Source organism: Papio anubis, chromosome 6 (genome assembly GCF_008728515.1).
Source record: "Papio anubis isolate 15944 chromosome 6, Panubis1.0, whole genome shotgun sequence".
In the NCBI taxonomy this organism is placed as follows: Eukaryota; Metazoa; Chordata; class Mammalia; order Primates; family Cercopithecidae; genus Papio; species Papio anubis.
Window position 1 is genome coordinate 109,202,606 of NC_044981.1, and position 15,950 is coordinate 109,218,555.

Sequence of the window (15,950 nt, forward strand, 5' to 3'; positions counted from 1 at the left end):
TCCATCTGATTATTGAGATTGTTAAGAAGAACAGCTTTCAGGCCGGGCACGGTGGTTCACACCTGTAATCCCAGCATTTTGAGAGGCCAAGGTGGGCAGATCACCTGAGGTCAGGAGTTTGAGACCAACCTGGCCAACATGGTGAAACCCTGTCTCTTCTAAAAATACAAAAAAAATTAGCCAGGTGTGGTGGCAGGTGCCTGTAATCCCAGCTTCTTGGGAGGCTGAGGCAGGAGAATTGCTTGAACCCGGGGGAGGTAGAGGTTGCAGTGAGCCATCATGTCACTGCACTCTAGTCTGGGTGATAAGAGCGAGATTCCATCTCAAAAAAACAAAAAAAAAGAGAAGAAGAGAAGGAAAGAAAGAAAAAGAAAGAAAGGAGGAAGGAAGGGAGGGAGGGAGGGAGGGAAGGAAGGAAGGAAGAAAGAAGGAAAGAAAGAAGGAAAGAAAGAAAGAAAGAAAGAAAGAAAGAAAGAAAGAAAGAAAGAAAGAAAGAAAGAAAGAAAGAAAGAAAGAAAGAAAGGAGAAGAAAGAAAGAAAGAAAGAAAGAAAGAAAGAAAGAAAAAGAAAGAAAGAAAGAGAAAGAAAGAAAGAAAGAAAGAAGAAGGAAGGAAGGAAGGAAGGAAGGAAGGAAGGAAGGAAGGAAGGAAGGAAGGAAGGAAGGAAGGAAGGAAGGAAGGAAAGAAAGAAAGAAAGAAAGAAAGAAAGAAAGAAAGAAAGAAAAAGAAAGAAAGAAAGAAAGAAAGAAAGAAAGAAAGAAAAGAAAGGAAAGAGAGAGAGAGAAAAAAGAGAAGAACACCTTTCTCCAAAATCCTCTGCAAAATTCAGACTCCTATTTTGCCTGTCTCTGGAATGCTACAATCAGGAGTACTTTCAGTCCATCTCTGTGCATTTTTGTCTTTTCCATTGTTTCTCTTTTTCATGTGCAGTTCTGTTCATTATGAATAGAATTTTAAATACTCATTTTTAGGAAGAAAAATGTGATTGTTGACATCCAACTTAAAATTAGATGTTTTCATCATGGAAGACATAGTGCCGTGACACACTCTTTGCTATATCATTAGGCATTTCCTGTGGCTGTGACAATTAAGTGGGTATTTATTTTTAATCGGGTTATAGCTAAAGTCATGTGGATTATACATGTAGACCACTACTTTAACCTGTGTCCCAATTCCATGTTCCCCCTAGCTTTCAAGATTTAAAATCTGATTGAGTTTTTCAGTTACAGCCTTTAAAAATATATCCCTCCAAATTTAAAAACTTGTGTTAGCAGTGCACTTTTCAGTTACTCAAGAACTGTCCCATCCTTGAGCCTGGCATGGACTTAGAGTGAAATTTCCAGGACTTCTAAAACTGTAATTTGAGTAGAAATTATCTGAACATATTATTAAAACGAAGAATCTGATTAGGTATATCTGGCATGGAACTTGAGATTCTGCATTTATAACAAATTTCTAAGTGGTGTTGATGATGAAATGCCAGTCTGTAGGACCATATTTCGAAAACAAAGGAGTAAACACACAAAACATGTGCTTTTCTGGAGCATGCTTTTATCAGTTTATGGAAGCTTGTTGTTAAATTTTCAGGCATTTTGCAAGCTGATTGTTAAACATAGTGGTTATTTAAAGTTAAATTATATGAACTTCTAATTAAATAAATAATACTAAAGCAAAGGAAATAAATATGCAAAACTTATCATGTCCTAATTAATTTCCTACATTTACTTTGACCTATGCCCTTGAAGTTATTCACGTCTATCATGCCTGTGCGATGAAAATATTTGTAATGGTGTCCCTCAGTACATCTCTTTCCAGCTGTATTTCGGTGACATTGCATTGGTAGTCGGAAATGGCCACAATGGTAGTATTTATAGCACGAAAATTGGCAAACACTACAAATCAGTTCCCTACTTTTTTTTCAAACAGCCTGTTGTGAAAACATTTGCCAGCACACCACTGGTCCATAAGCAGAGCCTCGGTCCTTTAATCTAAAATATTACCTTAGTCCATTCTGACTCCTATAACAAAAATACCATAAACTAGGTAATTTATAAATAACAAATTTATTCCTTGCAGTTCTAAAGCCTGGGGAGCTATAGTCAAAACACCAGCAGATTTGATGTCTGTTGAAGGCTCACTCTCTAGTTCAGAGATGGTGCCTTCTCACTTGGTAGAAGGAAGAGGCAGCTCTCTGGGCCTTTTCTCTAAGGTCGCTAATCCCATTCATGAGGGTTCTGCCATCATGAGCTAAGTATCTCCTAAGGCCCCACACTTTAATACTATTGCATTGAGGACCATGAACATTCAGACCATAGACACCCAAAGGGTAGACGAGGTAAACACAGAGTAACTCCACTCAAATCCCACTTGAAAGACAGAGAAAAAGGTCCCACTTTATTTCTTCCATATCTGAAAAGAACAGTATTCAGCACTGAAACGCATAATGACTAGGACAAAAGAACACATTTAGGGGCAATTGAAATTTGTGGGGATGAACACATGTTTAACCTGGCTGTTATGAGTAGCTCAGAACTTAACATAAATATTTTGATGATTATATTGTTTCTGCATTTCTACCTTAAATAACACATTTATATTTGGTTTTAGTGATAATGTTCTTGTCACATTATAATAAATCAAAGGGTTTTAAAAAATATTTCTTTGAAAGCTCTGGCTCTTTTGCCATGCCAAGTAAATGGTTTTTCATTTAAAAGTTCCTTTTGCAGTGAAATTTTTGAGACTCTGTGGATTAGAATGTATGCGGGTTTTAGAAATCCATATTAATACTCAAAAACATAGCAGAAACTAAAGTACTCTCTGACAGTTCCTGGCTTTATTTACATTTTAATTGGTGCATATCTTCATATGCTTACCTTCCCAAGGAGTTTTACAGGTTCTAATTTTGTCTTACATATATTTTTAGCCTTGATATATGTAGGAACACAGGGTAAAAACTTATCTCTAATAATAGACTCTAAATATATAAAATCTATTGTTTAATCTGTAAATACTTCACTCATTTAAGCTAAATTCAAATATTTCCTCACTCCCTCAATCTCCATTGATCAAAAAAGCTCAAAATAATCTCACCCGCCTCACCTCTGAGTTCCTGTAGTATTTTCTGCTTGGAGAAGAAAATCCACCAGAGCACCATTCCCATAGGACTTTATTCAAAACTCTCTGGCAGGAGAAGACGAGACTGTGAAGGAGGGTAGAAACACTCTAAATCGGGGAAGGGAGTGGAATATTTTAGGAAGCTTTGAGGTTGGTCAAAGTTCAACTCTTTCTGGAAATGCTTCTTCTTTCCAGAGGGATTTTTCATGTGGATTAGCAGCCATTGTTTGGGTAGCCTGGATTTGATCAAAAGAGCGAAGAGAAATAGTTAGGGTTTATGTTACATGCAAGAGAGGCTGGAACAGCTGCCAGGGACGGGCATGTGAAGGCCATAGTGGAAAAATCTCAGGTCTCAAGTCCTTCAGTTTTACATTTATCTATCCACCATTTGTCTTTTTTAAATGTACCCTATCAGTCAGGGTTCTCTAGAGGGGCAGAACCAATAGACTAGATGTCTATATGAAAGGGAGCTTATTAAGGAGAATTGACTCATATGCTCACAAGGCGAAGTCCCACAATAGGCCATCTCTGCGAGGTGAGGAGCAAGGAAGCCAGTAGTGGCTTAGTCCGAGTCCCAAAACCTCAAAAATAGGGAAGCCAACCGTGTAGCCTTCAGAAGGCCCGAGAGCCACTGGAGTAAGTCCGAGAGTCCAAAAGTCGAAAACTTTGGCGTCTGATGTTCAAGGACAGGAAGCATTCAGCAGAGGAGACAGATGAAAGAAGCCTCAGCAAGTCTGTTTCCCCACCTTCTTCTGCCTGCTTTGTCCTAGCCATGCTGGCAGTTGATTGGGTGGTGCCCACACATACTGAGGGCGTGTCTGCTTCTCCCACTCCACTGATTCAAATGTTAATCTCCTTTGGCAACACTCTCACAGGCACACCCAGGAACAGTACTTTGCATTCTTCAGTCCAATCAAGTTGACGCTTAATATTAACCATCACACTAACTAAGGTGACCATAAAAATTATCCTTGACACATATATGAGTAAAAATAAATGCTATTAATAATTACACTGGGAAAATAGGCATGAACCACATAATCATACATTCAGATAGTTTTATCATTTTTTTTTCTGTTTGTTTACTCTACCCAATTAAATTCTAAGTCTCCATGTATCACAAACCAGTACCAAAGAGACCTTAAAAATATCACTTGATTGACTGGAGTAAAATGATAAATATAAAAGACTCTTTATACAGAGGATTCACTAATTATAGCTGCGATATCCTTTCAGGTAACTTTTTTCCAGTTCATATTTATTACACTCTTCCCGAGGCATACTTGCCGTTTGTGCCCTTACACATCAATGATACCGTGAGGTCATCCAGCTAGTTTCCCTGATACACACTACCCGATTATTTTCCCTCTTTTAAATTTCCAAAGAAAGAAAAAATATTACTTCTTTGTGTAAAGGAGAAAAGTAATATATATGAAAATTAGTAAATTGTACTGACTCTAGGCATTTCAATTTGTGGGAAATCACTGCACTTTTTAGTAGAACAGTCTTCAATTCAAGCATGATGGCTTTTTAATTATGTAACTATGAGATTTTTAAATTATACATTTTTTCAAGCCCAGTATTTACTGAAAATGTGTAAGTAAGTAAAAGGATTTTTATGTAGGTTACTTAGAACTATATCGTATCTATGAAATAGAGAAGATAAATAAGAAAATTTGATGGGACCAAATTACCTGAACACATAAATATTTCATCTGTTTCCCATTTAGAAAAAAAAAAGAAAGAAAGAAAGGCAGAAAAGTGCAACTTGCTGCCAGAGCTCATTTCTCAGGGTAAACAGGAAATAGGTTAAGTTGGTAAATTAGGAGAATACATACAACATTAGAAAACCCACATCCAAAGTGCTTTGTATTATTAACTGATTTTATAAACCATTTATTCTGCCTGTAAGTTTCTGTCTCCATAAGCAAAGTTGAATAAATTCATTCAATTCAGCCAATATTTAATAAGCATTATCCATATGTGGGAAACAGGCCATTGTTGAGGTATTTTGTATTAAAATATTAATAGAATAGGATACCTAAAACTGAGGGGGCTTATAGTCCCTGATATGGTTTGGATCTGTGTCCCCAGCCAAATCTCATGTCCCACTGTACTCCTCAATGTTGGAGAAGCAGTTAGGTGGGAGGTGATTGGATGATGGGGGCAGAATTCTCAGGAATAGTTTAGTACTATCTCCTGGTGCTGTTCTCATCATAGTGAGTGAGATCTGGTTGTTTAAAAGCCTGTGGCACCTCCAGCTCCTGCCACGTAAGACACCTGCTCCCTCCTTGCCTTCCATCACGAGTAAAAGCTCCCTGAGGCCCCCCCGCTTCCCCCGCAGAAGCAGATGCTGCCATGCTTCCTGTACAGCCTGTGGAAACATGACCCAATTAAACCTCTTTTCTTTATAAATTCCCCCAGTCTCAGGTAGTTCTTTATAGCAGTGTGAGAACAGACTAATATAGTCATAGTCCTAAAGATAGAGACAAATATATTATCAACTGAGTCCAAATAACCCCACAGTTTAGGTATCTTCAGAGAAATGCATAAAGGATACTGTAGTTTACACAAAAGATAATTCCACCTGAGGAATCAGAAATAACTTCTGAGTTTGAAAAATAGTCAGATGATTCAAGCTAAGGAAAAAATTCACATTATTTTATTTTCAGCACTGGGCAAGTATTTTTAAATCATATTTTATTATAACATTGATTTATGATTACAGTTAATTTTGGAAATACACCAAATAAAAAGTAAAACAAAAATCACTCAGAATTCTAGCATTCTTAAATATCTGCTTCCATTTTTATATTTTGGGTTTTTTTCTATAAAGATACTTTAAAAATAGAATTTGAAATGAAAATTTATTAACCTGCTCTTTATTATTTAACATTATTAACTATGGGGATTGTCTCTGTCATCACATATATTTCAGAAACACAACTCTAAGTGGTTACAACGTAATCTACTTTAAAATTTGTCTTTAGTAAAATATAATAGGAAAGAAAAACCTGTTTTCGTTTTTTAGTAGCACAAACACAACTATGATGAACTCTCTTACAACATATTATTGAGTGAATACATGCATTTTTCCCCTAAAATAAATGCTGAGAAGTGAAATTACTGAATCAAAGGAAATGAATATTTTAAGGCTTTTGATACAAGTAACTAAACTCCCTTTGAAAAAGACTGGTAATTTATGGGTCTGTCAACAATGTATTAGAATTTTCAATTACCTACAAACTCAAAGTTGCCATTATTACTTTAAAAACAAAATGACAAAAACAAACAAACAAAAAAACAAAAAAACAAAAAACCCACACTTGTCATATTAGTAGGTGAAAAACAGATTGTCACTTCATTTTGCATTTCTTTGATCTCTAATTGGGTTAAACATTTTCACACTTACTTACTCCTTCCACTTCTTTAATTTTTTTCCTCAACTATTTATGTTGCCTTTAAGACTTTTTTTAAAATGCTGAAAGCTTATTGACTGTAGTAAACACTGCAAATATTTCCCAGATTTGCCTTTGCCTTTTAATTTTATCATTGATTTATTTTAATTTTTCTTTGCCCCACTTAATGATTTCCAACTATTAAATGACTTTTACCTGGAATTCTGAATCTCTAACACTAATATTGTAAACCTTTCATTTGCCTGATAAATCTTGGCCTATTCTTTTATTTGGAAATCATTTTGTACTTTTTTATGATACTCTTAATAAATAAGATTTTTGTTTTCACCTTACCAAAGAGCTCCATCTTTAAATTAAAACAGCCTTCTGAAATATTTTATATGATTTTAGAATATTTTTCTTTACCTTTGTGATTTTAAAAATTGCCACAAAATATTTAGAATGGGTGTCTTTTTAATGCTATTGCTTATAATAACTCATTCCTCTCAAACAGAACACACAAATATTTTTTTCTTAGCTCAGTTTTAGCCCATATATCTGCTCTAGCTTCTGTTTTCTTGTTTCAGGGTCTTGCTGCTTCTTTTGTTTTCTTTGCTATATAGGCTTTTTAGAAGTTTTATTTTACTTATAGGATCCACAGTGTTTCAGAAGACATACATTCTATTCTACTGTGTTAGCCTTTAAGTTTTTTGAGTTTTTCTAATTCCCATACTGGTCTTTGTTAATGTAATATTACATCAGCAGTTATACAGCAATGGCTGTTAATGTTATATGTTTTAAATATCTTAATTTTAATTTAGAAAATATTTTTATTTTGTTCTTTTTGCTCAAGATTGCTTTAGCTGTTCAGGGTCTTTTGGGGTTCCACACAGATTTTAGGAACTTTTTTTTTCTAATGGTGTGAAAAATGTCATTTGTGTTTTGATAGGGAATGCATTGAATTTATAGATTGCTTTGGTTAGTATGGATATTTTAACAATGGCCATTTCATCCCATGAGCAGGGGATATCTTTCCATTTTTTGTGTGTCTTCTTCAATTTATTTGATAAATGTTTTATAGTTCTTGATGTAAAGATCTTTTGCCTCTTTGGTTAAATTTATTTCTAGTGTTTTTTTTGTACTTGTTGTAAAAGGGATTGCTTTGTGATTTCTTTTTCAGGTAACTCTATATTGGCATATAGAAATGCTACTAATTTTTGTATGTTGATTTTGTATCCTACAACTTTACTAAATTTATTAGTTTCATTTTGGGTGGGGGTAGAGTCTTTGGGGTTTTCTGTATATTAGATCGTGTTGTCTGCAAACAGAGATAATTTGACTTTCTCCTTACTAATTTGGATGCCCTTTCTTTCTCTTGCCTGATTATTCTGGATAGAACTTTCAGTACTATGTTGAATGAAAGTGGTGAAAGTGAGCATCCTTGTCTTGTTCCAGATCTTAGAAAGAAAGCTTTTAGCTTTCCCCCATGTAGTATGAAAATAGCTATGGATTGTTTATGTATGTGCTTTATTATGTTGTGGTATGTTCCTTCTATACTTACTTTGTCGAGAGTTTTTACCAGGAAGTGATGTTAAATGTTATCAGATGCCTTTTTTGTTGTTTTTGCTTCCATTGAGATGATCAGAGGGTTTTTGTCCTTCATTGTATTGATATATTGTATCATGTTTATTGATTTGCATATGTTGAACCATCCGCATATCCCTGGGATTAAATCCATTTGATCATGGTGAACAATTTTTTATATACTGTTGGATTCGATTTGCTAGTATTTTGTTAAGAATTTTTGCATATATGTTCACTGGAAATATTGTCCTATAGTTGTCTTTTTCTGTTGTGGTGTTGTATTTTCTGGTTTTGGTGTCAGGCCGATGTTGGCCTCATAGAATGAATTTGGAAGAATTTACTCCACTTTGATTTTTTTGCAATAATTTAAGAAGAATTGGTTTAAGTTCCACTTTAAGTGTTTTGTAGAATTTAGCTGTGAAGCCACCTGATCCTGGGATTTTCTTTGATGAAAGACTTTTTAATCACTGATTTAATTTTGTTACTTATTGGTATACTAAGATTTTGTATTACTTCATTATTCAGTCTGAATAAATTGTATATGCCCAGGAGTTTGTCCATTTCTTCTAGGATTTCCCATTTGTTGGTATACAATTGTTCATGATAGTATCTAATGATCTTTTGTATCTTGTGGTGCCAGACTCCATTTTCTTTTCTTTTCTTTTTCTTTTTTTTTTCTTTTTTTTTTTAGAGTTTGGTAGATTCTTTAGTTTCTTTAGAAACATACAATGTACCCAAGTTATAGCAAATAGTTCTATGCATAGGTACATATCAATTGCACTTTTATTTAATTGTTGTTAGTAGACTCCTTTTTCATCTCTGACTTCATTTATTTGAGTCTTCTCTTTTTTTTTAGTCTAGCTAAAAGTTTGCCAATTTTGTTTATCTTCCCCAAAACCAACTTTTTTGTTTTTTAGGGTTTTTTGTCTGTATTTTATTTATTTTTGCTTCGATATTTATTATTTTTTTCCCTTCCACTTATTTTGGGTTTGTTTGTTTTTGGATGGCATCACTCCACCTGACTTCAAAACATACCACAAAGCTATAGTAACCAAAACAGCATGGAACTGGCATAAAAACAGCGACATAGCAAAATGATACTGAATAGAAAGCCTACAAATAAACACACACAACTACAGCCAATTGATTTTCAACAAAGGTGCTAAGTACACCATGGAGAAAGAACAGCCTCTTTAATAAATGGTGCTGGGAAAAGTAGAAATCCACATACAGAAGAATGAAACTAGACTCTTATCTCTCACTATAAAAAAATTACTCAATATCAACTAAAAATTTAAACATAAGACCTGAAACTGTGAAGCTACTAGAAGAAAACATAGGAGAAAAGCTCCCTGAAACTGGTTTAAGCAAGGATTTTTTGGATAAAACCTCAAAGCATGAGCAACAAAAGCAAATACAGGCAAATGGGACTGTGTCAAACTAAAAAGCTTCTGCACAGCAAAGGAAACAATCAACAGAGCAAAGAAACAACCTACAAAATGAAAGAATTTATTTGCAACCAATATCCAAAATTACAAGGAATTGAAACAACTCAACAACAACAAAGCAAGTAACCCAATTTTAAAATGGGCAAAAGACCTAAATAGATATTTATCAAAAGAAGACAAATAGCCAACAGATAAGTTTAAAAATGCTCAGTGACTGTAATTATCAGGGACATGCAAATCAAAACTACAAGGAGATTAGGCACTATCCAATTAGAACAATGGCTATCAAAAAATCAAAAGATAACAAGTGTTGGAGCCTTTATACCCTTTACACACTGCTTATGGGAATGCAAATTAATATAGTTATTATGGAAAACATTATAAATGTTGCTCAAAATATTAAAAATAGAACTACTATGTGATCCAGCAATGCCACTACTGGGTATATATCCAAAACAAATGAAATCAGTATGTCAAAGAAGTTATCTACACTCTATGTTTATTGCAGCATTATTCCAATAGCCAAGATATGGAATAACCCTAAACATCCATCAACAGATGAATGGAAAAAAAAGTGGTAGATATATACAAAGGAGTATTATTTGGCCACAAAAACAGAATGCAATCTTTTTGGATGAATCTGGAGATTATCTTCAATCTCCAGAAAGAGAAATATTGCATGATCTCACTCATAAGTGAAATATACAGAGTTGTTTTCATAGAGGTAGAAGTAGAATAATGATAACCAGAGAATGGGGAAAAGAGGTTTTGTGAGAGTTTGGTCAATGGGTACAAAGCTACAGTTAGGAGAAATAAGTTCTGGTGGTCTATTGCATCTATAGTAGGATGGCTAGAGTTAACAATAATGTATACTGTATATTTCAAAATAGTTAGAAAAGAGATTTTTGAATATTTGCATCACAAAGAAATGATAAATGTTCAAAGTGATGGATATGCTAATTATCCTGACTTGGTCATTACATAATGTATACATGTATGAAAACATCATCTTGTTTCCTGTAAATGTGCAGAATTATTATATGTCAATTATACATTTTAGAAAATAAAATATTGCATTTCACTATTCTTCATCATTCCACTGAATCACAATATACTACAGTTAATGTTATTCCTTTTTTTATCTCCTCAGCCTGTCATTCAACTTCTGATTTCCATTTCACTTCTGTGAACTGGTGTTATTAAGTGATTTTTTAAAAGAATATCATAGAGGTGGCACTTTTATGTACCATTTCTATATCTGAATATATTTTTATCTCCCTTAACAAACAAAAGACAAGTTGGCTAATTATACAATTATTAGATCAAATTATAATTTTGCAAAATATGCTCTATATTTTTGGCATTTTAGATTGCATCAAACATTTTAGTAGATGATGTTTTTTTCTCCATGGTTGTTTATAAGGAGCTTGTTATACTGAAAGGGGTTGGTCATTTGATTTTTTTATTTTGCTTTCTTTGTACAGACTCAGGCTATGTCATAGTGTGAATCTGTTCTCATTATTAATGAGCCTTTCAATTTGCACATGCAAGGTAGTTTTAATTGGTTATAGCTTTAACTATTATTTCTCTCATTCATTTTTAATATTTTTTCAGCAATAAGATCAGTTTTTTTTATTTTCTTATTGCTGTCATTTACCTCCGCATTCTCAAAAAACTTCTAAATGTTATCCTCCAAACAACTCTTCCCATTTCTCACTTTTTAATTCTGACAGTTACCCAATCCAGGGTGGATTATTATTCTATTTTACTTGCTGTCCTTCTTTGTCTCAGATATATTTTTTGTCATCACATCCTATATCTCCCTTTAGGGTTTTTCGATTCTGTTTCACTGGAATGATGTATTGCTGCATTCTACTGGGATTTTTTGTTATCTACCTAATGTGTTCTAGTCAATGCTTTACTAATAATTTTTAAATTCACCTTCTCCCTCTGCGTCTTCATGAAGATGTTTCTTATCCTGGTCCTGCACTGTTTCTTCACAGGATTTTATTACTTTTCTCTTTTTCCAATAAAGCAGAACGTATAGAGATGAAGCGTTTGCCAACAGATCTGTTATGTGATTTGCCCATGACACTGCTAATCTTATGTGAGTGACAGTTCAGTTGTGTTCTTGGGTTTACAGCTAGAGAACAGGTTACTGTGCAGGATCCCAAGGTCAGTATCTAGTCTCCAATGATAATTTATCTGGTGCAGTTTTGCTTCACTGGGTTTGATTCTTTTCTTCTATTCATTATTTCATTTCTCTGAGTTAAAAATAAATAAATAAACCTTATACACAGAATCCACTTTTGCCAGGCTTGTTCCATGTTTTTTTTGTGTGTGTGTGTGTCTTTTTTTCTTTTGTCCTCTATGTCTTATTAATTGTTAGGTCAGTTATTGTTTTGTTTATTTTTATGTTGCCATTTGAGCTTTCACATTTGTCTGTGTCTTCTCAGATATTGGTGAGAAATTTAAAAGTGCTACATCTAGAGCTTCTGAGTGGAGGTTATTTAAAAATTAAACATAAACCCTCAGTTCTCACCCCTAGTGAAGTTCTTTCTCATTAATTCTTAAGTCCTGACTCTTCTAGCTGTATATTGTCCATTGTTATGGAATGAATTGTGTCCTCCCAAAATTTATATATTGAGTCCAAACTCCTGGTACCTCAAATGTCACTGTTTTTGGAGACAAGGTCTATTAAAGAGGTAATTGAGTTAAAATGAGATCATAAAAATGAGCCCTAATCAAACATGACTGAGGTCCTTTGAATAAAAGGAAACGTAAACACAGTTGGGTACAGAGGACAGACAACGTGAAGACTCAAGGAGAAGGCAGCCATTGACAAACGAAAGAGAGGGGCTTGGAACAGACCTTTGCCTTAAGCTCTCTCACACTTCCAGCCTCCCAGACTGTGAGAAAATAAATTTTCTGTTGTTTAAGCACCAGTATGGTACTCTGTTACGGCAGCCATAGTAGACTAATACATCCATTCTGTCTCCCGTCGTACTGATAGAGGACCGTATCACCCACTCTCATCTTCCTTCAAACCCCCTTTCCCTCTTCCACCATCCTCACTCTCAGCTGACAATCCTGCTTATTATTTCACTGAGAAAATAAAAGCAATCAGAGAAGAACCTCCATGGATACGACCACCACTTCTACCCAGGAACACATACAGCATGTATGTGGAGCAAATATAGAACATATAGGACATCTGAAACCTTTCCATTGGCTGTTCCTATTGCTGAAGCATTCTTCCTTGAGATATCCCCAAGACCAATGTATTCCCCTCCTTCAAATAATTGCTCAAGTGTCACCTTCTCTGAGAGTTCTAGTCTGCCCAAACTAGTTAGAATAACAATGCACTTCCAATACCAAGCCCACCTGTACCCTGATTAATTTTTCCACAATACCTTCTAATATTCTATACAGTTTATGGCTGTATTATATTCATTATTTATTGTCTGGTCCAAGTATGTAAAAACATATGTCTATTTGTTTGATAGTATATTTTATGCCTCCAGATCAATCTCTGGCACATGAGAGATATTTGTTTACATACCTCTCTATCTATTTAATAAATAGGTATTTATTAAATCTATTAATAAACTGAATATCTTCAAACAATACCAACTTTCCTCAACCCAAACTCTCTGTGTTGTTTGTATCATACTTATAAAATAGAAAGAAAAAAATGATTTGATTTGGCATCATATAATGAAGAGCAACAGGGACACCACCTTTCTGGGCACAGCAATGGATTATCAGTTTCCTAGGACAATAATGGATTTGGCATTATAATGAAACCACCTCACCTTCCTTACTAAGCAGAAGTGCCTTCTCTGCTACCTTGTACCTACAACAGAATAGAGTATGAGGTATCCACATGAACATCAAGCGGCAGTCTCCCTAACTAAACCACTATTCTTAACCTTCTTTACCGGTTTACAGGCTCTTCCTTCAAAGCTGTTCCACTCTGATTCTCATTGTACAGTACCTGCCAGGCTCATTCCCCAGGGTATGTTTCTGTTCTTTCGCCCTTATGCTCATTCATCTACAAGATGAGGCAATGTTACACAGAGCTCAAGGTTGTGAGATTTGGAGCCAAGTAGCCTGAATCTGGGTCCTCCCTCTGCCCCTTCCTGGTCAATTTGACTCGTCTTATCTTCAGTTTTCTTAGACGTAAAATGGACCTAATGAATGTAGAGTGTACAGAGTTTGTGAGGATTGAAATAGATGATGCATGCACACTATTTAATAGTGTGTTTGCAATTAGTAAGCACCGTTTTCAAATAATGTTACCTGTATCACACATTTGTTACCAGGTATCAACAAATGTTACCTATTGTTGCTAACTGGCTCTGGTATCCATCCAATACAAAAGATTATTTTTTTTCTTAGAAACCCTTGCAAGGGCAATTTGTTTCACCATGTTCCCTTTAAATTGACATCAGCTACACTAGAACTTTATTTTGTATGTTTTCTTGGACATTGTAACTTGGGCTGCAGAAAGCAGACACATTTGTAGGTAAAACTAATTTTTCCACCCTCCCTGCACCAAGCCTGCCTTTGGAGCTCCTAAATGCTTGATGACTATGGATATCAGGGTTATCACAGTCTCCAGTGGAGAATTGCCTGGCTACCTGACACTCAGCCTCCCCAGGAGAAAGTTTTTTTCTGCTTCATAGGCTGTGATACCTCTAGGACACCAACTAACTATCTGGATCTGCACTTAATTTTGGCTTATTAAATTTTCATCATTTTATCTCTAATGTCTCTGATTGTGAGCTAGATAGATTCATATGAAAATTCTCTAAATCTTATCAATTCTCTCCCACTTAGACACAAACCATGATTATATATAAAGATGATATCAAGTCATACAAATTAGTTTTCTCAATATATCCCAATGTATGACAGCTTCATTTGGTAACATTTTATTGATTCCCTATTATGGGCTAGTCCTGAAAAAAAAATAATCATAGTTCCTGTTCCAGCATTTTACAGTACAATAAAGGAAACAAATCTTAAACAGTTACTCCCAAACACTGACAAAGTGGTGAATAAAATAGCCTGAAATACAATATAGTGGGTTGTTAATTTTATTATGTCCAAATAAAGTTGCTTTACCAATGAGTACTGTTATACTTTAAGAATGCTTCATTGTTTTAGTAAGAATTTTTGGTGAAATCTGTTAAATTACTTCTTTATAATCAAAGAAATGTGTGAAGGAAGAAACCTGTCACTTCTCATCATAATTCCTGATAAGAAATTCTTGTACATGATTGATATTCAGTAAATCTATTTTGAATTAATGTATGTATCTATATCTGTTATTTAATTAGAAAGAAAAGAACTTTATGAACAACAGCTCAACTCTGGAGCTCAGCAAGAGGACAATTTTGATGTAGCCTCACAATTTACTGGAAAAATTTCACATTTTACCGTAGATTTATGGAATGTTTGATCAAAAACAATTCAGTATGTTTAAGAGTCTCCTTCCAGTACCTTTGGCTTTTTGCCCAGTTTCAATCAAAGCAAGATTTTTATTATCAAGTGGCTCCTTTCTGTCCCTTTGATGTAGATTTAGCTTGTTAAATGCATGCTCAGTTCATTCCTATCGAACTTTTTCTCAGCCTGATTCCTAAAGGTAGACAGCATTTCCAGATCCAACTCTAACTCTTCCACTTGCCCTATCAAATCTCAGAATTGCACACATTCAGGTAAGGACTAGCAAGGACAAGGGGAATGCAATCATCAATCAAAACCCAATACATGGTGGGCACGTGGCTCACATCCGGCATCCCAGCACTTTGGGAGGCCAAGGCAGGTAGATCACCTGAGGTCGGGAGTTCAAGACCACCTAACCAACATGGAGAAATCCCGTCTCTACTAAAAATACAAAATTAGCCAGGCATGGTAGTACATGCCTGTAATCCCAGCTACTCGGGAGGCTGAGGCAGGAGAATTGCTTGAACCCAGGAGGTGGAGCTTGCAGTGAACCAAAATTGCGCCATTGCACTCCAGCCTGGGCAACAAGAGTGAAACTCCATCTAAAAAAGAAAAAAAAAGAAAAAAAAAAAAAAAAAAAAAAAACCCCAACACATTGATTTTGGAATCTGGCCAGAGTGAACCAGTGGTTACATTTTCATTTCCTCATCTTGAAGGTCAAGTGTCCATCAAAACCCCTCAGTGCCATTAGGCTTCGGAAAATACCTGTAGCTTCTCTTTACAAACTTTTGGGAACCCACATCATTTGTAAATGAATATTGCTGAGAATACTACGTTACCGAGGTAATTTTCAGCTGAAGGTTAAGGCTGCCCACACTGTCGAATGTATTTACTTTATTAATGCCAATATCTATATTTGAAAAAAAATCTAATAAATTACTTAACTATACTTGGCA

General features: G+C 34.9%; 1 long non-coding RNA gene across 6 annotated transcripts in view; it reads right to left on the reverse strand.

The window, feature by feature from the left end:
- LOC103883939 overlaps window positions 1-15,950 on the reverse strand; it is an 82,344-nt gene that overhangs the window by 21,401 nt on the left and 44,993 nt on the right. For all 6 annotated transcript variants that reach the window (XR_002521706.2, XR_002521709.2, XR_002521705.2 and 3 more), the window contains one exon: window positions 3,099-3,349. This is a non-coding gene — a long non-coding RNA (uncharacterized LOC103883939). The remainder of the gene's footprint in view (window positions 1-3,098; window positions 3,350-15,950) is intronic.